The sequence below is a fragment of the Vipera ursinii genome (assembly GCF_947247035.1).
Source record: "Vipera ursinii genome assembly, chromosome: 1".
NCBI lineage: Eukaryota > Metazoa > Chordata > Lepidosauria > Squamata > Viperidae > Vipera > Vipera ursinii.
The window spans coordinates 72,086,206-72,108,730 of record NC_139512.1 but is presented as its reverse complement, the minus strand read 5'-3'; the positions used below and the strand labels follow the sequence as shown (position 1 = coordinate 72,108,730).

Here is a 22,525-nt window from a genome sequence, read left to right as displayed (position 1 = left end):
TTGAATTCTATGGTGCAGTCTGTGGGGCGGTGGGGGGGAAGCTCATCTGCTCTTTCCTCACTGAAAACCTCAGCCAGGTCCCTGTATTCCTCCGGTATCTCTGGTAATCCCTTCTCTTTCCCCACTGCTGCTGTCTCCTCCCTCTGGGTTGGGGGGGGTGCTTTTGGAGTCTAAGTTCTTCTGCCCCCCCTTTGGGAAATTGAGTTCTGCTGTCCTCCAGTTTATCCCGGGGTTCCATTTCTTCAGCCATTCCAGTCCTAGGATCATTGGGCATTCCATGCCTGGGGCCACTATAAACGTTATGTCCTCCTCATGGGGCCCCAGTGATAGGTGGATTGGTAAAGTGGCTAGGGTGGCTGGTCCTCCCCCTGCTATTGTCCCATCTAATTGACTAAAGGAGATTGGTTGTTTTAGCCTCCTCACTGGGATGCTCAATCTCTCCACCAGCGTTGGGCTGATAAGGCAGCGGAGGCACCCAGAGTCTATCAGAGCTTTTATTTTGGCTGCTTCAGGCATAGGGGAAGCTAATATAGTCACTGTCTTAAGTATGGGTGGAAGGGGTCCACTTACCAATGGTTCTCCCTCTGAGCTGTCTTCCGAGTTGTCCACCGTCCCTGCGGTGCAGGCCGGAGTCCAGTCCCAGTTCCTGGCAGGAATTGTGGACTCTACAGCCTCTGTCCCCTTCATGGAAGATTCTTTTGTGTTGCCTTGGGGCTTCCCCGGCTTCTTGGAGGATGATGCCTCTGGTTTTCATGGGGGGGCTTTTGAACGACATTCTACAGCACGGTGGCCCTCTCTCCCGCAGTTGAAGCAACTTGTTGATTTTTTGGCTGTGGCTGGTGGTTTTTCCCCCTCGCGTGTTTGCTCGGGTGGCAGGCGGCCCCATGGTTTTCCTCTGCGGTGTCTCTTCAGTAGGTCTATTTCCACTTCCTCCGCCAGGATGTACCAGTCGTCGAGGTGGGGTGGGTCTCCTCGAGGCAGGCAAGCATCATACAGGTCGTAGTTCAGACCGTCTTTGAAGTGGCTAAGGAGGATGTCTTCTGGCCAGTTCAGCTTGCTGGCAATGGCTCGGAATTCTTGGGTATAATCAGCCACTGCTCGCCTGCCCTGCCTCACCGTTTTGATTCTCTCCCGGGCCTTATGGTCAGCCAAAGGATCCTCGAACCGCCGCCTCAAAGATGACATGAATCGGTTGAAGTCGTTGAGTTCTGGGGCGTTGGAGTCATGCAAGTTCACCACCCAGTCTGCAGCCGTCCCGTCCAGGGCAGATTGCACAATTCGGATGCGTGTTTTGTCACTGGGGATGTCCCGTCCGTACTCTTCCATGTAGCTGAGGACTTGGGTTAGGAAAAATCCCAGTCGTGATGGCTCCCCCTTGAATTTGACTTCCAGGGGCGGGAGTCTTTGGCTGGAGCGTTGTCTGCGCCGTGGCCGGTATCGCTCCTCATCCTGGTCCCCATCTGTGGTTCTGGGGGTGGGTGGGTACTGCTGAGGCAGCAATTCCTGTTCCATTGGATGGCCCCGGGGTTTCAGGTGTTGGATCCCCTCCGTTACCTTTCCAGTTGTGTCCCCAGGCGTTGCCTCGGTTGCGATTTTCAGCTCTCTCCTCCCTCAGTGAACTCAGGGTTGCTTTCATCAGATCAATGGCCTTTTCCAGGATCCGCTCCTCCTCGCTGGCGTGCAGGGAACTCTCCATCTCTTGCCTCCATTCCGGTTGGTGGTTACTACGCCTCAGGGTCTTTTCTCCCGAAGCCTTTTCCCACTCACTTTTCCTTCCAACGCCCATCGACCACCGGGGTTTTCGGTCGTACTGCTCCACCGCTTCTTCCCCGGGGGAATATGCTGCTTCAGCTTCCCATTGTCTCTGGGATTCCATTTGGGGGGAAGACTCCCCCTACATGGGGCTTCCCTCCTCTCTTGCTTCGTCGCCAGACATTGTATTTGTTGCAAAGTCCCCCTGTAAGGTTTTCCCTTCCAGGTTGACTCTTAAAGCAGATTCCGTCTACTGTCAGGACCCACCTCAATCCACATCTTAGGAAATAAGAACTCTTGGATGCAAGTTTAGTCCAAAAGGAAAATGTTTACTAGGATGGAATCGATTGTGGGAATACAAGACGGAATCTGAGAAAAGTTACATTTCAATCCTATATAAACCATTCCCATTTCAGCCCCTCCCCTCATCCATTTGGTCAGGCTGTCGTCAGTTGCTAGGTGTCAGGTCCTTCCATGGGAAAGGGAACTCTCCTTGGTTTTATGGTTATTGCTTTCCTTTTCAGTTGTAAATGAAGATACAAACCAGACCTGTCTGTCCCCCTCCTTTCCCCCGTTAAAACATCCCCTGTTGTTTGAAAATCGCTTTAGTAACCATCCTCTCCCCCCCCCCTCGGAGAGATGGCAGAATCCCCAGTAATAGCACGTTGTTCTACCTATACAATTATGAAATGTGATATAAATGGATTCTGACAATGGGTGTATGTGGTATGTGAATTGCCATAAACAAATACTTGCTATATCGAGTGAAAGATTCAAAGTGATTTTACTTCATTTTCAGACACAGTTTTAAACAGTTCCACCATTGTATTATGTTCTTTTTTGCAGTTTCTGAGTACTTTAAAACCTTTACTTCAAAGGTAGTTTCTACAGTACTGGGCAGGGACAGGGGCCTCCGGTACAAATTTAATAAGAGGCCCCTTGTTACTTTTTTAGTTAATTTTTTTGTGGGGTTAGGGAGGGGGGAGGGATTTCGTGGTTGGATGGAAATGGGGGGGAGTCCACCAACTGTTGTTCAGGCCAGGTCCGGGATTGATCACGTAAGGGGGGAGCTGGGGTTGGTTGCCTCCGGGGCTGTGGAGCGGGTCGTGGGATTACCTATTCCCACGATGTTAGGGAATGGCAGCAGGTGTACGAACAGAGGGCCGCATCGACATCTGGGAGTGCGTCTCCACTATCTCCAAGCGGTGAGGCGCTCTGACCCTCTGGTTTCGCCCCGAGGCTCCGGGAGCGAGGATGAGCAGCCACCTGAGCTCCAGCTGGTGTACTTGAATGCCAGGTCCGTTGTCAATAAGGCTCCTCTCATCCGGGATCTGGTTGGGGGTGAGAATGCGGATCTGGCTTGCATTATGGAGACCTGGTTGGGCCCAGAGGGTGGTATCCCTCTGGCTGATCTTTGCCCACCAGGTTTCCGGGTGCTTCACCGGCCTCGGGCTCAGGGTAGGGGCGGGGGAGTGGCAGCAGTTATGAGGAAGACCCTGTGTCCGCAGGAGGCCACCGTTGTCCAAATAGCCGGGTGTGATTCCCTCCTCCTGAGATGTGGCCCTAGGGCGCAGTTGGGCTTGCTGCTGGTGTACCTTTTGCCTAGTCGCGCAGCAGCAGCCCTGCCTGCACTTCTCGATATCCTCTCGGGGCTGGTGATTGAGTTCCCCAAACTTATGGTTTTGGGTGACTTCAATCTACCATCACTGGGAGGATCATCTGAGTTAGCTCTGGAGTTCATGGCTTCCATGATGGCCATGGACCTGACACAAGTAATTCAGGGACCGACTCATGTGGGGGGCCACACGCTTGATTTGGTTTTTCTATCTGGACGGTGATTAGATGATATTGGTGGGGGTTCTCCAATTGTTTTGCCCCTGTCATGGACCGATCATCATCTCCTGTGGCTGGTCTTCCGTTTTGCCACTCCCCGTCGTGGGCCTGTTGAACCAATGAGATGGTTCCGCCCCAGGCGCTTAATGGACCCTGAGAGGTTCCAGGTAGCGCTGGGGTCCCCACCTGCCTCCTTTGCTCACAGCTCGGCAGATGCCTTAGTGGAAGCCTGGGAAAAGGCAGCCACGGAGGCACTTGACCGAGTTGTAACCTTGCGGCCCCTGACCCGGTGCAGATCCCAGTGGGCTCCATGGTTTTCTGCGGAGCTCCGGGAGATGAAGCGTCAGAGACGGGGCCTAGAGAGCTGTTGGAGATCCAGCCGGTTTGAATCCGACCGATCGCGACTAAGATCCTTTACTAGGTCTTATCTCATGGCGATGAGGATGGCGAGGTCTAATTACTTCGCTACCCTCATCGCGTCTGAAGATAACCGCCCTGCCGCCCTGTTTAGGGTGACCCGCTCCCTCCTTAATCAGGAGGTGAGGGAGGAACCCCTGCAGGGTCATGCCGAGGAGTTTAGTCAACATCTGTCAGACAAAATCGCTCAGATTCGGACCGGTTTGGACTCCGACTGGGCAGAGTCTGACGATCAGGACATGGGTGGTCTTGTCAATGTTATCTGGGAGGAGTTCGATCCTGTGACTCCGGAGGAAGTGGACAGGATTATGGGGAAGCTGAGCTCCACCACATGTTTATTGGACCCGTGTCCTTCCTGGCTGGTTTATGCGGCTCGGGAGGGGACACGAGGCTGGCTCCAGGCAGTGATATCTGCATCTTTGAGTGAGGGTAGTTTCCACGCCATCTTGAAGGAGGCGGTGGTGAGACCTCTCCTCAAGAAGCCTGCCTTGTACCCAGCTGTATTAAACAACTTTCGTCCGGTCTCCAACCTTCGCTTTCTTGCGAAGGTTGTTGAGAGCATGGGGCGCATCAGCTCCCTTTGGTCCTGGAGGAAACTGACTATCTAGACCCATACCAATCGGGTTTCAGGCCCGGGTACAGCACAGAGACTGCATTGGTCGCTCTGGTGAATGATCTCTGGAGGGCCCGGGACAGGGGATGTTCCTCTGTCCTAGTCCTATTAGACCTCTCAGCGGCTTTTGATACCATCGACCATGGTATCCTGCTGCGGCGTCTCAGGGGATTGGGAGTGGGAGGCACGGTCCTTCAGTGGTTCTCCTCCTACCTCCTGGGACGTTCGCAGTCGGTGTTGGCAGGGGGACAGAGGTCGACCCCTAGGCCTCTCGTTTGCGGAGTTCCTCAGGGGTCGGTCCTCTCGCCTCTCCTGTTCAACATCTACATGAAGCCTCTGGGTGAGATCATTTGTGGTTTTGGAGTTGGGTATCATCAGTATGCTGATGATACCCAGCTTTTTATTTCGACCCCAAACCACCCCAGTGATGCCCTCGACGTGATGTCCCATTGCCTGGAGGCGGTTCGGGTCTGGATGGGGAGGAACAGGCTTCGGCTCAACCCTGACAAGACTGAGTGGCTGTGCGTGCTGGCATCTCGGGAAACAGAGTATTCAATCTCTTACTATGGGGGGTGAGTTATTACCCCCCGTAGATAGGTCCCGCAACATGGGAGTCCTCCTAGACTCACAGCTTTCTTTAGAAGATCATATAGTAACTGTGACTAGGGGGGCCTTCGCCCAGGTTTACCTGGTGCGCCAGTTGCGGCCCTATCTAGACCGGGATGCCTTGCATACAGTCACTCATGCACTCGTGACCTCTCGGTTAGACTACTGCAACGCTCTCTACATGGGGCTGCCCTTGAGGACCACTCGGAGGCTCCAACTGGTGCAGAATGCAGCCGCGAGAGTCGTGTTGGGTGTCTCCCGATACTCCCATGTTACACCTCTGCTCTGTGAGCTGCATTGGCTTCCAGTTGCCTTCCGGGTGAGATTCAAGGTGCTGGTAATGACCTATAAAGCCCTACATGGCATGGGTCCGGAGTACCTTAGGGAGCACCTGCGGCCGGCATCAACTTCCCTCCGCCCAGTGCGCTCCCACAGAGAGGGCCTCCTCAGGGTGCCACCGGTCAGAGTGCTGACTGATGGCCCCCAGGGGGAGGGCGTTCTCTGTGGGTGCGCCTGATCTGTGGGACTGTTTACCGGTTGAGCTCCGGATGGCTCCCGACCTTCGCTCCTTCCGACGTGATCTAAAAACCTATTTGTTTGAACAAGCCGTCCTGGTCTGATGGGTTTGGGTTTTATTACTGTTTTTATGTAATTTATTTATTGTATTTGGGCATTATGGTTTAATCTGTTCTTAATTTTTGTATTTTTGTATTTTAGTATTTATTGCCCTGTTCACCGCCCTGAGTCCTTCGGGAGAAGGGCAGTATACAAATTAAATAAATAAATAAATAAATAAAATTTATATTTATATTTATAAACATATTATATTTATATTTACAGGTGTTTGGTTGTCAGAATTGTAAAACAGAAGCTACAAAATGAAATGTGTATAGCTATAAATTCTTTGCAAGCTGGATGCAAGTATGACAACATAAATGGATGGATTCTCTGAACAGTGAGTGTTTATGCAATAAGGAATATTGTGTCTTCCTCACTAGCTTTGAATGTTGCCATAATGTTTCTGGAATATTTTTTTATTTTCTAACGTACATCCTATCCTAGTCTTAATGGACTCTAAGTTAAAGCATGCAGTACAGAAGCAAAAGTAAAAATAATCTATGGAAAGTTTCACATTTTCCTGTTTTCTAACAATGACAAAACCTTGTTCGTCTGAGTCTTCTTTGCATTAACTTAAAAAAACCTATTTTAAAATTAGTGTTTGCAGAGGATGTTTTTCTGAACTGTTGAGGCTAGAAAAGAGCATTGATAAAGAGACTCAGATTTTTTCCCCCTATATGGGCAGAAATATGTAGGTATCTTTATTAATCCAAGGGTATCAAGCCTTTCCTGCCACTATTCAAGGCCATTATTATCTGTCCTGAAATTTTTACATGCATGTTTACATATGTGAATAGGGTAGAGGTCAGCAATTAATTTTCCCAAGGGGCCACATGAGAAACTGGGATGGTTGTGGAGGGCTGCCACTACCACCACCCCCGCTGTGGGCCAGACAGGGACAGTCAAAGTGCTGGATGTGGCTCGCAGGCCATAAAATGCCCAAGTCTATTCTAGAATCAGGCTCAAAACTGATTAGCAATGATTATGATGGTGCGTAGAGCCTTTTGTTATTAAATAAGCTCCTCCCACTCTTCCCTCTGAAAGTCTGCATTTATACATATGACAACATGTCTTGATTGTACATAAGTGATGCAACTCTGTTGACAAAGTCCAACTGGCTCCTCAAATATTGCAAATCTTTTTTTCCTTACTCATCACATGCAAGGCTCTAATGAAATATATCCAACACTCCCGATACCACATTTCTCTCTTTAACTTTTTCTTCACTGAAGCTGTTCATTCCCACTTTTTACTTGGTTTAATCTGGGCAGGAATGCTATCTAGATCTGATCCATTTTGCCCTTTTCTTAGCATCTCTCTTTAGTTTGTGTATTCTTAATATTATTATTATTATTATTATTATTATTATTATTATTATTATTATTATTATTATTATTATTGTTGTTGTTGTTGTTGTTGTTGTTGTTGTTGTTGTTATATAGGATACCGTATTGCTTCCTCCACAATGTTTCGGGAGGAAAAACACAGATGTTACTTCAAATGATACAGGGCTTTACTAAAGACTTCAACAATGAACCTGAATGTGAGAAGAACGTCTCAAAAATCAAGAAGAAAAGTTGCACTGAGTAAGACATAGTGAAAATTATTGAAAAATGTGGGATACACATGTATGATAAAGCCAGACAGATTTAGGTTCAAGATATGGCTCATAGTATATGATTAAGGTGTGGCAAGAATTGTGTTGCAACTAGTCAGCCTTGGCAGAAAGAGACCAAGAGTTTCTCTTCAAGACATCCTCTGGAGTTTTAAAATTTAAAGAATCAAAGGCATACACTGCTTCTGCACCGTTTAGGTTAAAAAAAAAACCCAAACCCCAAACCTGCAGATTTTTGTGGCTAAGAAGACTTCCATGCAAAGTTTCATTTTGTTTTGGTATGTTTGGGGCACAGTTAGAAGGGGCTGAGGTTCTTCTCCTTTATTAAGTCTCTCTCATATGGCATGTGCTAGTATTGTAGTGATATGCACACTTGAGTGTATGTGTGTGTCTCTCTCTCTTTGTCTCTTGTTCTGGAATTGCAGTATGCTGGGGGATTTCCGGGATATCTTGGTTATAAAAGAAAATAAATGTTCAAACTGAAAATGACATGACAAACTCACAAGAAGGCTGAAGTAGCCCTTTAGAGTTCCAGAGCTCTGACGAAAGTTGCAAGCAACAAACTTTCTGTATAAACTTTGCTAAAGCATTTCATACGCTTAAGTCAGGGGGAAAGCATTCAAATTACTAATGTACTTCTCTTCTTGAGTTTTGGAGTTATATAAACAAGAAAAAAAGAAAAGCAATTGCATCTGTTGGAATATTCATGCTTGCCTTTTTTGCAAATGGGGTGAGGCAGAAAGGATGGTAGGCAGTTATGGGCAGAACAAAAGTTAGGAAGATAAGCTTCCCAGCAATATGGTTAGAGGTTTTTTTTTATCTTACATATATAAAACAGCATTGAACAGCATATGTGAACACACAGTGGATACTATGTGGTAGTTCTGGCAGTAGGAAAGGAGAGGAAAGAAGTGCTAACTGTAAAAAATAGGTTATTTTTGCCACAGCCCTGGATAATTAGTTGATACCATTCTGCAGTACTAGATGCAAAGGGAAGGCGTGCTAATCTTTTCTACGCAGTTCTTGCCTCTCTTCTCAGTTATGTCTGGCCCCACTGGAAAGCAGGTGACAATAGCTCCTTTCCCCATTTTCTTTATGGCTAACAACACTCAGTAAAACTGACAGCAGTGCCACTCACACATACACACATACATATGTATAGAAAGACAGACACATACGCATAAACATCTTGTGTGAATCTCGTTTCAGGTTCAAGCTCTCTTGGGGAAACTGGTTTAACACCTTTTCCAATTTGGAATTTCTCATTAAGCTCTTCAAAACAGAGGCCACCACCAGCAACTAATTGTTAGAAATTGGGAGGGAGAGCCATTGAAAACTTTATGGGCAGACCTCCTCACCAAATGGAACCCCATTAAACAATTATTTCGCCAGTCATTAATCCAATGAAGCCAAATGTCTAAATACGGTGACATTTAAAAGTTTGTGAACCCTATGTGATTATTATTTCTGCGTAAATATGATCTAAAATGTGATCAGTTCTTCACACAAGTCCTAAAATCAAATAAAGAGAATCCAATTAAAGAAATGGGTCAAAACATTGTAGAGTTACTCCTCGACTTATAACCACAATTGAGCCCCAAATTTCTGTTGTTTAGTGAGACATTTGTTAAGTGAGTTTTGTCCCATTTTACCAATTTTTCTTGCCTCGGTTGTTAAGTGAATCACTGCAGTTGATAAGTTAGTAACCCAGTTGTTAAGCGAATCTGGCTTCCTCATTGCCTTTTCTTGTCACAAGGTCACAAAAGGGGATCACCTGACACTAGGACACTGCAACCGTCATAAATATGAACCAGTTGCCAAGCATCTGACTTTTGATCTTGTGACCATGGGGGTGCTAAAAAGGTTGTAACTATGAAAAATGGTCATAAGTCACTTTTTTCAGCACCATTGTAACTGTGAACCAAATGAACTGTTGTAAGTTGAGGACTACCTATAGTTGTTTATTTATTGAGGGAAATGAATGAAAGTTACATATTTATCTATGGCGAAAGTGTGTGAATCTCTAGGATTATCAGTTCATTAGAAGGGGAAATTAGAGTCAGGTCAAGGAGGAATCTATTACTCTCCAGAAGTAATAATGCTGGCCATCTACAGCATAGGTGTCCAACCTTTCGGCTTACCTGGGCCACACTGAGTGAAGAAGAGATGTCTTGGGCCGCATATAAAATATATAATATATAATAATGTGTATAAATCACATAATGTTAAAAGTTTATAATCTTGTGGGGCTGTATTACTACAGTAGCTGCCCAGGGCTGTAGGCAACCTATTGGTCATGGGTTGGACATGCCTGGTCTACAGTTTGCAAAAGACCATGTGGATAAGCCAGAAGGCTATTGGAAGAATGTTCTGTGGATGGATGAGACCAAATTGAACTTTCTGGCTTGAATAAAAAGCCAAAGACGAAAATGAAAGACAAACACTGCATTCTAGCATGAAATCCTTATTCCATCTATGAAACACGATGATGGCAGTATCATGATTTGGGCTTGTTTTTCTGCCTTGACCAGGATGGCTTGCCATCACTGCTGGAACTATAAATGCCATAATCTGCCATTTATGGAGCTATGAATTGTGTCTGTGAACTGAAGCTAAAGAGAAAGTGGGTGTGCAGCAAGTCAACAAAGAATTCTTAAAGTAGAGAAAGTTATTGTTCTGGAATGGCCAAACCAAACTTCCGACCTTCGTTCTATAGAAAGGTGGAAGGGCATGAAGTGGGCAGCTCATACAAACCCATAACATCCCTGATTTGTAGCTGTTCTATAAGAAAGAATGAGCTCAAATTCCTCCAAGGCGATGTGCAGGACTGATAATCAATTACTGGAAATGTTTAGTTGCAGTTATTGTTGCTCAGAGGCTGGGAATGGAGTGCAACCAATTATTAAAAGCAAATGTTCAGATACTTTTGCTATATAAATATGCAGCTTTGGATCATGTTCCTCAATAAATAAATAAAAGAAGGATGTTTTTTTATTCATTTGTTTACTTGGTTCTCTTTATCTGTGTGAAGAACAAATCATAAGCTAAGTCTTATTCATGCAGAAAGATTGAAAATTCAAAAGGATTCGCAAACCTTTAAACACCATGGTATTAAAAGTCGTCTTTTGGGGAAAAGGAAACTGGAAAAATAAAGGGAAGAACATTCACAGGATCAAAATTTCAGATAAATACAGTTAGTCCCTGCAAAACAAGCTACAGGTTTAGGGTCCTTTTGCAGAGAAGATGGTTGAAAAGAGGTCCTCTCAACCACCTGCCTAGATGTTAAAAAAGCAGGCTCCTCCTTGCTCTTCCTCATGCTTTCTGAGAACATTTTTTTCTTTTAAGAATACAGAGGTAAAGATGAGGAATTTCTGGCAAGCGTTGGGATTTCAGGACATGCTTACAATTTATTGCAGATAGAATGATTGGCAAAAATCTGGTCCACCTCTGGGAATAAGGATAGATAACTCCCTTCCTTCCTTCCTTCCTTCCTTCCTTCCTTCCTTCCTTCCTTCCTTCCTTCCTTCCTTCCTTCCTTCCTTCCTTCCTCCACAATTTCATAGAATGAAAGGGATAACTGAAAAACAGCTGTATGCCTGGTGAAGAAAAATCCTTCATCTCTAATGCCCTGGGTCTAATCAGCAATTCATAAACCTTGTAACAATTAAACATCTGTTCTTAAAAACCCTTGGTGGAATCATAAAGGCTCAGTCTAGTAGTTTATTGCCAGCTGTGATATTGTATAAATAAGATTACATGGGAGAGGCTGGGGGGGGAAATGACTACAGCTGAATTCCATCTATTCAGTCCATTCAGCGTAGGGTCAGTTTATCTGATGCTTTGGGGGGGGGGGCTATTGCACTGTTTGATGGGGATTGTCACAGAAGCAAAACTTTCATAATGGACAAAAATGGCCAATCGGATCAAGATTAAAAAATAACAGCAGTTGTACAGTGCCTTCTTAGTGAACTCTCTGTGAGCCATTTCAAAGGATGGGGGTTTTTTTTGGTATTTATCTCCACTTGTGGAAAGTTGGGGATGGGTGGGAATCTGCCATTCTTTCAGTTTTATAAGAGTTTGTCCTGAACATAAAAAGTATGTTCCTTAGGTTAACTGCTGGACTTTTCCTCTGCCTACATTACTGACTCAATGTCCATTTATGACCTGAGGTCTTATGTACAATTATCCTTCTCCCACCCCACAATGAGTTGTTAAGCACTTTATTTACAAATAGGAAACTAAGATATTTGTAGAGGTTTTGGGGATTTAAATAAATTGGTAGTTTGGGGGTAAGATGATTCAAGTAGGGTTAATTACTAACTGCATTCTCTTCACTTAACTTTGCTGGGACAGTAAGATTGACTGGTTTAATATGAACAAACAAAAAGCATTTCATCAACAAGATATCAGTTCATTCACCTTCCTTTGCTATTACATCATGCAGCATAGAATTTATTAGTTTATCCCCTACAAATATTTACTTTTACCCACATGCTAGAAAAAAAGGTTGTGCCCGGAACCAGCTTATTTTTAAAATATTAAATTAAAAATGAGATGGATCCTTATGAAACATTAAAATGATAACAGTTCATCAATGTTTCTTCTCTCTTCCATAAATACTGTGCCTCCTGCTGATACGTGCATTTGCTTATGATGACTTCTGGTTTAATTTTCAATTGAATATTTTGGGGAATGGCCAAAAGTCCTTGAAAGTAAAATGTTGCCTCCTATTTTTTGCCCCAGTAATTTCTATAGAAATAAGAATCGTCTGTCAAATATTTTTTTAAAAAATGGTGGTTTCTTCTTATGATCAACTGATGGTTGGACAGTAGCTGGCTCCTCACATTTGTATCTCACTCCTTCAATTAAAAGAAAGAAACATGACTATATTAGTATGTGTTTAGCTTAGGAAGTCTGTGAAGCCATCCAGTATAGCTGTAAACCATAGTTTCTCTCTCTTCACACACTACAGAAAGCCAAAAGAAACCACTTTAGGATCAGCATTCAAATATTTGAATGCAGAAGTTGAGTCATAGTTTAACTATAGTTAATTCAACAAACCTCAAATGACTGAATGTACACAACACGATAAGTCAAAAGGAGTCAAACCACATGATGGTTAGTATGCTATACACATATAGCCAGTAAGTAGATGGTGAGTGGCAGATCTGGTTCTGCTTCTTTCTTTGGCTTTTCCATTTTTAAAAAAAAATCATGAAAAAGAATGATAAATAATACGTCACTTTTAAAATGACAAATATTATCCTGCCCTCTTAACCTACTGTTGTCATCATTGTTCACTATTTTAACTGGAGAAAAAATCTGAACCACTGCATAGGTCTTCTTTTTTTTTAAAATCCCAGTGTGTTGTCATTTTCTTCTCTGAAATGTTTATTTTAGATGCACAAGATGGAAAACGGCTGAGAACTTTCAAAGCAAAAGCAGGAGGAGAATATGGAAGTTGAAGTTCTCTGGATACATTCTAAAGACAGTGGTTTTTTCTTCTCTAAAAAGGTGAACTTTGCATCTTGGAACTGCCCTCAGCTTTGCCTGCCCGGGAGAAAGTTGTTTCTAGCATTGTTAAATATTGTAAGTCATAATGTAGCAAATGTGAAGTCTGTGCCATTATTTGTCTGCGCTCTACATTATTATGTTTTATATGTGGGGCTGTCCCTAAAGACATTCAGAAGCTGCTACTTGTCTAAAACTTGGCATCTATATGAGTGTTCAAGCTGTTTCAGTGACTTCCTCTGATTTGCAAGTTGCAAAAAGTAATGCGGTTCTATGCAGTTATTTGTGTCTTGTGTTTTAATTGTGATGTTTGCATAATAACCTTCCATCAAGAACTCATGTTTTCATTCTTCGCATTCATTTTAGTTTTTCCAACAACCCTGAGGTGTTCAAATGAGAGATGTTGATTGAGCAGAAGTCACTCCGTGAATTTTGTACCTGAGCAGGTTGTGCAGTAGGCTTTCCAAAGAGTAGGAATTTTTAAAATCAAATGAACTTAATTTTTTTTTAAAAAATAACATATTTGATTGGAATTGAAAAGGTATTGATATCATACTTTAAGTTTTAGAACTTAAATTAGAACTGAATTTCCTTTTTGCTTAATGGGTTAGCACGGGTGGGCACTTAATCTTCTCAAGGAGCCACATGAGAAAATGGGACTGTTCTGGAGGGCGGCCGCCACTGCTTCCCTGCACTACTGCTGCCTCCCCTTCCCCCCCATTGCCACTGTGAGCTGGACAGGGACAGTCACAGGGCCCGATGTGACCCAAGGGCTGTAAAACACCCAGATCTGGGTTAGTATCTGAGTGGACCATATAATTATTTAGCATTGTGGTATTGTTATGGCTGAAGATTGACACTAATCACAGTTATTTACATAATTCCAAAAATAAAAATCTGTATACAACATATTTATTTATTTATTTATTTAATTGGATTTATATACCGCCCTTTCCCGAAGGACTCAGGGCGGTTTACAGGGTATTTAAAACAAGAAATACAAAAGTTAAAAAACAATTACCGTAAAAATAATTACAACAGTCCCTGAAAAAGTAAAAAAAAACCTAATTAAAATTAAAATTCTCAGCCTGGGCCAGAGAGCTCAAAGAGCCAGGTCTTCAGGTCCCGGCGGAATGAACGGAGGTCGGGGGCAGTCCTAAGCTCCACGGGCAGCTGGTTCAAGAGGGCAGGCGCACCCACTGAGAAGGCCCTCCCCCTGGGTGTTACCCGCCGGCAATCTTTTACCGGCGGCACCCTGAGAAGACGCTCCCTGTGGGAGCGCACTGGACGAAGGGAACTTGATGCTGGCAGCAGGTGTTCCCTCAGATATCCCGGACCCAAGCCATTTAGGGCTTTATAGGTCATCACCAGCACCTTGAATCTCACCTGGAGGGCAACCGGAAGCCAATGCAGCTCGCGGAGTAGAGGTGTTACATGGGAGTATCGGGAAACCCCCCTCACAACTCGCGTGGCCGCATTCTGCACCAGCTGAAGCCTCTGAGTGGTCCTCAAGGGCAGCCCCATGTAGAGAGCATTGCAGTAGTCTAAACGGGAGGTCACGAGCGCATGAGTGACTGTGCGTAGGGCATCTCGGTCCAGATAGGGTCGCAACTGGCGCACCAGGCGAACCTGGGCAAAAGCCCCCCTGGTCACGGCTCCTATATGGTCTTCAAAATTGAGCCGGGAGTCAAGGAGGACACCCAAGTTGCGAGCCCTATCAACGGGGGGTAATACCTCACCCCCCATCGTTAAAGGTGGAATGGTCTGGTTAACCCGATATGCCGATATGCACAGCCACTCAGTCTTGGCAGGATTGAGACGAAGCCTGTTTCTCCCCATCCAGACCTGGACCACCTCCAGGAAACGGGACATCACGGCAAGGGCATCGCTGGGTTGTTTTGGGGTGGAAAGAAAAAGTTGGGTAACATCAGTGTACTGATGATACCCTACCCCGAAACCACGAATGATCTCACCCAGCGGCTTCATGTAGATGTTGAACAGGAGGGGCGAGAGAACCGACCCCTGAGGAACTCCACAAACAAGAGGCCTCGGGGTGGATCTCTGCCCTCCCGTCAACACCGACTGTGAGCGGCCCAGGAGATAGGAGGAGAACCACCGTAAAACGGTGCCTCCCACTCCCAACCCCGAGACGCCGCAGTAGGATACCATGGTCGATGGTATCAAAAGCCACTGAGAGATCTAATAGGACTAGGACAGAGGAACAACCCCTGTCCCGAGCCCGCCAGAGATCATTCACCAGCGCGACCAATGCCGTCTCCGTGCTGTGTCCGGGCCTGAAACCCGATTGGTACGGGTCCAGATAATCAGTTTCCTCCAGGAACAGAGGAAGCTGATGCGCCACCACACTCTCAACAACCTTCGCCAAAAAGCGAAGATTTTAGTGGTCAGGATTTTATATTAAGATGTCCGTAACTAGTCAAAGCAGATGTCAAAGAAATGAGGTAATAATTTTGTTTGATTAGGTTGACTCAGCCTTCCATCCTTCCGAGGTCGGTAAAATGAGGACCCAGATTGTTGGGGGCAGTAGGCTGACTCTGTAAACCGCTTAGAGGGGGCTGTGAAGCATTGTGAAGCAGTATATAAGTGCTATTGTTATTTCCATTGGTATATATTTTAGATGTAATGATGACGAACTTAGGAACTGTGGCAAATATTGATTGTCATGGACTTTTTTCTTCATTGTACGAAGTCCTTGCTTTGCTTCCCACTTAATTCCAAAAACTAAAAATGACAGTTTAGGGAACATTCATAATTCAGCAAAATACACCACATTAGCATTTATGCTGCCCCTCCTCCCCATTTTGGATACTCACAGGGTACTAAGTGCTCACAGCTCTACTTAATAACTTTATTGTCACTTTGAATGTACCCCAATCGGCATACATCAAAATGAAATTTCGTTGCATACAGCTCTCAAAGGGTCACCACTGCCAATATACAGTCCTTGTTCGTGGCCAGCTCAAGTTTTAGAATGTTCATTTTAGTCTCTAGGGAGCGAACAATGGCAAACAGGACAGATGGAAACAGAGCTTCATGTGGATTAGCCCTCAAATTAGCTTGTATTCCTGCATGACTCCTTCCCCTTTTCTGATCCTGTCTCTTCCACCTTTTCCTTAAAGGGGCCTCACTCCTTTTCACACCTGGAGCACGCTGCCGCCACCTCCAACTCCTCCAAAAGCCTCTCTTCCTTCCTCTGGGCCTGCTGACAGCCTTATCCAGTTCCTTTGCTCCATAAGCCCCGGGACCTCTCCTCTGCCACCTTCAGAAACCGCCCTGATTTGCCATAGAATCTGTCGCTGTGCCAGCAGTCAGATCTTGGTGCCGGCAGAACAATTTCAAACAGCACAAAGGATTTTTAATGGTCTCACCAACAGTTCCGAAACAGCTAAAAGCTCGCCGTACCAGCAAAGCTTGTTGGTCGTATGTTAGCTTAGTCCCACTACGTTGCTCAAACACATTAAAACCTTCATGTGGCCTATATCCCTCATATCCCTCCAAAAACTTTTCACTTTTGAGAGCCAATGCAGCTGCAGCCGATCCAGGTGCCGCCATCTTAACAGATTTCTTACTTAGTGGAAATGACATCAGATTTATCTAGAGAAACCATTGCATAGAATACGAGCATACATTTTCCACAAATACAGTTGAAAATATGGATCAGATATATAGATGACATCTTCACCATAATGAAAAAAGGACCAATTAGAGAACACCCACAGAACCATCAATAACATTTTTAAAGGAATCCAGTTTACTAGAGAAGAAGAAAACAACTTGCTTCCCTTCCTAGACATCCTGGTCAGCAGAGACCACAATGGCAAACTAGATACACAAGTGTACAGAAGAACCAGCCATACTAACCAGGTGCTCTACTACCAAAGCAACAACCTAACCTCCCACAAGAGAAGCTGTGTAAATAAGCCAAAACTTACTGCACCCAGAACAGTAGAAAAAGGAAATGTTCCAACAAAATGGATGCCCACGCAGCTTCATCAAAAAGTCCCTGACCACTCAACCCAATTTAGCACAACCAACACAAACCCTAAAAAGAATTAACACTGCCATACATCAAGAATATCTCAGAAACTGCAAATAGACTATTTACAACCACATGGAATCAACGTAGCCAACTAAAGCTCTTCAAAACATCCTAAGTAAACCCAAAGACCCAGCAATCCCAGAAAAAAAGGGGGAGTCATCTACAACAGAGGTCCCCAACCTTTTGAGCACTAGGGACTGGTTCCGTGGAAAGAGGTTTTTCTGAGCACTGGAGGGGGCGTGGTTTCATGTTCTGCCTGCATCCCACGGATGGGGCTTTGCTTGTTTGTGTGGACCAGTTTCTGGCATGCCGTGGCCCAGTGCCGGTCCATGGACCAGGGATTGGGGGACCCCTGATCTACAATATACAATGTAAGAACTGCAATAATCACTATGTAGGACAAGCAGGCAGAAGACTGGCAAAAAGCATCCATGAACACCAACTGGCAGTCAAAAGGCATGGCAAAAATTCTTTAATTTCACAACATATAGACAGATTTAGCCATAATTTCAATTGGGAAAAATGTGATAATCCTAGACCAGGCTAAATCCAAAAATGCCAGGGAATTTCTAGAAGCCTGGCACTCTGATAAATCAGCCATCAATAGGAACATATACATTAACAACATCTATAGATTATGCAAAAGAGACAATCAAACCAGCTCAAAAGAGAAAAAGACTCCAGCACTTCCTCCACTAGTAATCAGCACTCAGATCAGCATAGATTAACTCTAAGGTCACCTTCAGTCCAACAATCAACTGCCACAGAGCCACTAGTACACAGCCCAACAAAAGAATTCCTAAGACTGCCCCTACCCACCCAGACAGGCAAGACACCAGAATATAAACAGACAGCAAACTGCACTCCTTACTAGCACTGATGATGTTACCTAGTTAGGGTAATGAAACGTCTGCAAGAAAACAAGCAAGCTCAGAGAGCATCGAGGACCCCTGATTTTCTACTTCTATATCTGTTTGACTTAGGTTTTGCATTAGAATCGCTATTCAGCCTTTTTGTTCTTTTTAAAAGTAAAAAGTATTTTTCCCCAAAAACATAAAGCTGAAAAGGCTACTCGATCTATTTCTCATTAATTGTGGCTGCTTATAGGTGAACTACTGAACTTTACAACCTGTTCTATTTTTAAGTTAAAAAAATGTTTGCAGTTGCAGCAGTATCAATCTTTAGTTGCAGTGTGAGTCCCATCTAGTGGTTAAACTATCTTTTTTAATTTTCCTGCACAGAATATACTTCTATCAAGCCAGTGGTAGAAACAAGGTAAGCTTAACCTCTCAATTTCATGGCACCTTCACTGCTATTTCAAAATGAGCTTTTGCTTCAATAATGTTGCAGAAGACAAATTGGAGAGGATAGAAAGGTGAGGAGGGGGGGGCTGGGGACAGGGTGTAAGACAGTGAAGAGCAAGGATAAGATTGAATGTCTATGGAGATTCTCAGTCACCCAGGTCATAGTTATCCATCCCAAAGATGCTTTTTCACAAGGCAACTGGACTTCTTGGTTTTTTTTTGATGACGTTTTGCTTCTCTCAAGAAGCCTCTTGGATGAGAAGCGAAACGTCTTCAAAGACGTTTTCAGTTCCCTTGTGAAAAACATTTTCCAGATAAGATTGAATGCTATGAGGTTGCCACTGATTGTGTGGCATGTGTGTGTGTTTATGTGTGCAAAGATAGGAGAAGACACATCACAGCTTCTTTCAAGGGATGCCTGGATAGGTGGTTTAGAAGGAGAGGGAGGTCCTGGGGACCAAAAAGGAGAAAATTCTGTGATTTATTCTACCATCTTTATGAAGCTTATACGTGCTTGTGAAGTGAAAATGGGCATAGCTGCTGAGTATATGAAGCACGATCCGTGTGCCTGCAAGGAGAATATATTTCAGAGGTACATATTTTTGAAAACATGGATCCCTTCCTATAACCAGTTGAGTGACTTCAAAGCAACATTTGTGCAAACAAAACCTGCTCATCCAAAAACTGTTGGAGAGAACGGATGATTTTTACGACAACTCTTTTTTCCTTTAATTCCTGGAAAAGTGCACTGTACAATAGGAAGTGGGGAGAGGAGGAAAACCTTGTAGAGTATTATGTGAGTCTGCAACAGAAAAGCAAAATAGCGTTGGCTTAGCTTCTGTGTTTATATAGAAGCTAAGTTTACACAGCTTCTATTCTAGACAGTAATGGGTGTGTTGGCATGAACATTAAATAACAAGTAGAAAAATAAAAACACTTTTATTGGATATGCTTGTGCCTGTTGTGTTGAAATACTTGCTGTGCACGAAAGAGCAAGGGCGTCCTCTGGTGGCATTCAAAAGGCCACACAAAAACCCTACAGTGGGAAAAACAATGAAAATGAGAAACTAGCATGTTTAACATACAGGGAGAACAGCAATTTGGAAAAGCTAGCTGGTTTAAAGATTAAAGATTAAATGTCTATTGAAGCTTGAATACTAGACAATTTTGAAGCTCTTTGAAAGGAATCGTATTATATAGACCAGTGAAATAGTACTAAAAGATTGCAATTACCTGAAACTGGTTGAAAATATTTTATCAAGCATATGCTAGGATTAATCCTTAACTCGAGAAAACAATCATGACCTATAATAAAAGTTCCTAAATTATTTTTATGCAGAAAGGGATTACTGAAATCTTCATTTTATTGGGGAAAGACGCATTTGGAACCTATGTGATCAACAGTAAGACACTGTGTGGATGTACATTATTCAAAATGTTAAATTCTGTGCAGAGACATTATGAAGCTTGCAGTAGCATCACACTAAAAAAAATGAAAGTCCTAATTCTCCATGATGCACTAAGATAGCATTTAGTGAATAAACCATAATTAGATGGGTTTACATAACATACTAAACGGAAACCTAAAGAATCCCTTATTGCTTTGGACAATATATGATCACAGCTGAAGATGTGCTGGGATGTCCAAGATAGCCTACACTCAACCTTACATTAAAGGTATTGTAACTTAGGGGATTGTTGTGATGCATCACAATTGGTCAAAAATTATTTCCATCTAATAAACAAGGAGAGGCAGAAGCTGTTATCAACAAGCCAATGTATTTGCAAAGAAGACAGCAGTCAGGGTTTTTCCTGAGAAATTTAACACATCCCTATTCTAATTTTGGTTTAAGAAAAAAATATAGTAATTACTAAGAATTTCTTGGACATTTTATTAAGGACAGGAAATGTTATTTTCCTTTGGGAGATGTTAATTTTACTGAAAAATATCCAGAGATATTAAAATCTTTAATGTCTTCAGGAATAATTGTTTATAAATATATTTTCATAAATATATAGCACCACATTTGTGTGTTGACTTTTGAGTTGTATTTGTGTATGTAAGCAGGGCAGTAGGGCTTGTGTCTAAAGAATTAAATTAAACAGGTTATACTCTTGGAAAAGCCAGGACAGACAAGTTTATATGAACAGGAATTGTATACATTTATTCTTTCTCCCTGGTATATTTCAAAGTATTTATAGTGCCCCGTCAACCATAACTAAAAATGATGGGATCTATAGTCTAATACATACATCTGGAGCCTTCAGTCAAGGGAGGGTATTCTTACCATGTGTAGAAGACGCTAGAGGGGTATAATTCATCAGCAAACCTTGTTAGAGGATATACTACTTAATATAAGTAGAGTGCTGAAAGAATAGTGAATAATTTAATAGCAGAACTTCCCATTTTCTAAAATAAAAAAGAAATCATAGGTTTTTTTAGCTCAGCTGGTAATGAATGCTAAGACAAATTTGTTATGTTTGAAATAAATGCTGTTTATTAAGAAACGCATAAAGGCAAAAAGGCCTACCTTCTGCTTTAAACTAGGTAAGTAACCCTCACTTAATGTAATTGGGACCAGAATTTCTGTCGCTAAGTGATGCAGTTTTAAAGTATGGTATCTTGTGTCCACACCCCTGACCAACAGAAATTCCAGCACTTCTGCTTCCCATCATTAAGTGAATCACTGGATTGTTAAATGAGGGTGAGACCTCCTGCTGGCTTCCATGTCCACCTTGCTTGCAAGAAGCCAGCAAAGAAGCAGAAAAATTGACAATCGTCCAACCGTGGAACGCTGCTGCAATGTTGCAAGTGCGAGCCACGTGCTGTGTGCCTGGGAGGGTGGTCAAGTGACTGTGGGGATGCTGACATAAATACGAAGGCTACTTGTACCGTTTGTTCAATGCCGTCAGAAGCTTGGTTGCTCAGCAAGTAGTTGTTAAACAATGCCTATCTCTATATGTAGGAGGGAGGGAGGAAGTTCTCTCTTGTCTCTTAAAAAACAGACTCATTTCACTACCAGTAGGCCAGGTAAGAAAGAGATGCAGTGACATGTCTAGTGATTGAACAGGCTTATAAGTGAGAAGTGATAAAAAGTCTCCAACTGAAAAAGAATTTACAACAGATCTGAGTTTAGTTTTGCAAGGCAAAACCAGCTGGTGGTAGATGAAGATACCTTTTCTACACAGTGTTTCTCAAGGCAGGTAATATAGGAAGAAGGTAATAGGAGATTCTGACTATTGGCCAGCAAGAGGAACCATGCAGAGCAAAAAAGGTTAAAGTGACAGTTGTACGTTGTGGGGAATACTACCAAGCAGAACCTTTGCTGCTTTTCCTAAGAATCAAAAAGAACAAAATAATAGCTAGCAGAGTCTAGAAAAACTAATTCAAGCCCAAGAAAGGAAGCAGGCGAGGGGATCATGTTTGCCTTTTAAGGTTTTGATCAGTCTACTGATACAGACCCTCTTCTGCAATTTTATCATATTCTCCATTTCCCACGTGAACACAAAGCAATGACAATGAAGCACAAGAAAATTTTCTCTGCAGTCATCCACAAGTACTGTATTTTTCCGTCTATAAGACGCACCTTTGTATAAGACACTCTGGAAGGCGAGTTTCTCCGCACGGATTTGAGCCAGCAAATCTGGAAGTTCAGCTGGCCAACGATCTTGTCCCCTCCCCCCTCCCATTATTGGCAAGCCTAGTGGGGCTTGCCACCTGCATCAGGTGGCATGACAACCCACACTGGCATGCCCTGGGCTGCGGAGGTTACCATTATTTTTCCGTGTGTAAGGTGCACCTGATTTTTGAATAGGGTGTTTGCAAGAAAAAAAAATAGCATCTTATACATGGAAAAATACGGTATATATATCCAAAGCCAGATCCTCATGACTGTTCATGGATTTTCTCCTTGTGATTTTTCAGAGGGATGTGGGGAGAACTAAACTAGTCAGCTTCTGAATCAGGCACATTAGTAAAAATGGTCTGATCAAAATAAAAGTGTAACTAAGCCTAAAAAAAAGAGAAAAATCTTGCTGAGGGAAAGCCAAAATAGTAAACAAAAAAGTATAAGAATAAACAGCTTATTCAACAGGGAATTTAGAAGAGTCCCTCAGGAACCTATGGCTAGAGTGGCAGATTTTATATTATTTTTTTATAAATGAATAGTAATCAATGAGCTTGCCCATTTTTCAGA

The 22,525-nt window shown here is 43.4% G+C and overlaps 1 long non-coding RNA gene across 1 annotated transcript in view; it reads left to right on the top strand.

Moving 5' to 3' along the window:
- LOC310631808 overlaps positions 1 to 18,287 on the top strand; it is a 53,365-nt gene extending 35,078 nt beyond the window's left edge. The window contains exons 4-7 of the long non-coding RNA XR_014490718.1: positions 6,062 to 6,176; positions 7,282 to 7,425; positions 12,855 to 12,968; positions 18,267 to 18,287. This is a non-coding gene — a long non-coding RNA (uncharacterized lncRNA). The remainder of the gene's footprint in view (positions 1 to 6,061; positions 6,177 to 7,281; positions 7,426 to 12,854; positions 12,969 to 18,266) is intronic.
- The last annotated feature ends 4,238 nt before the right edge of the window (positions 18,288 to 22,525 follow it).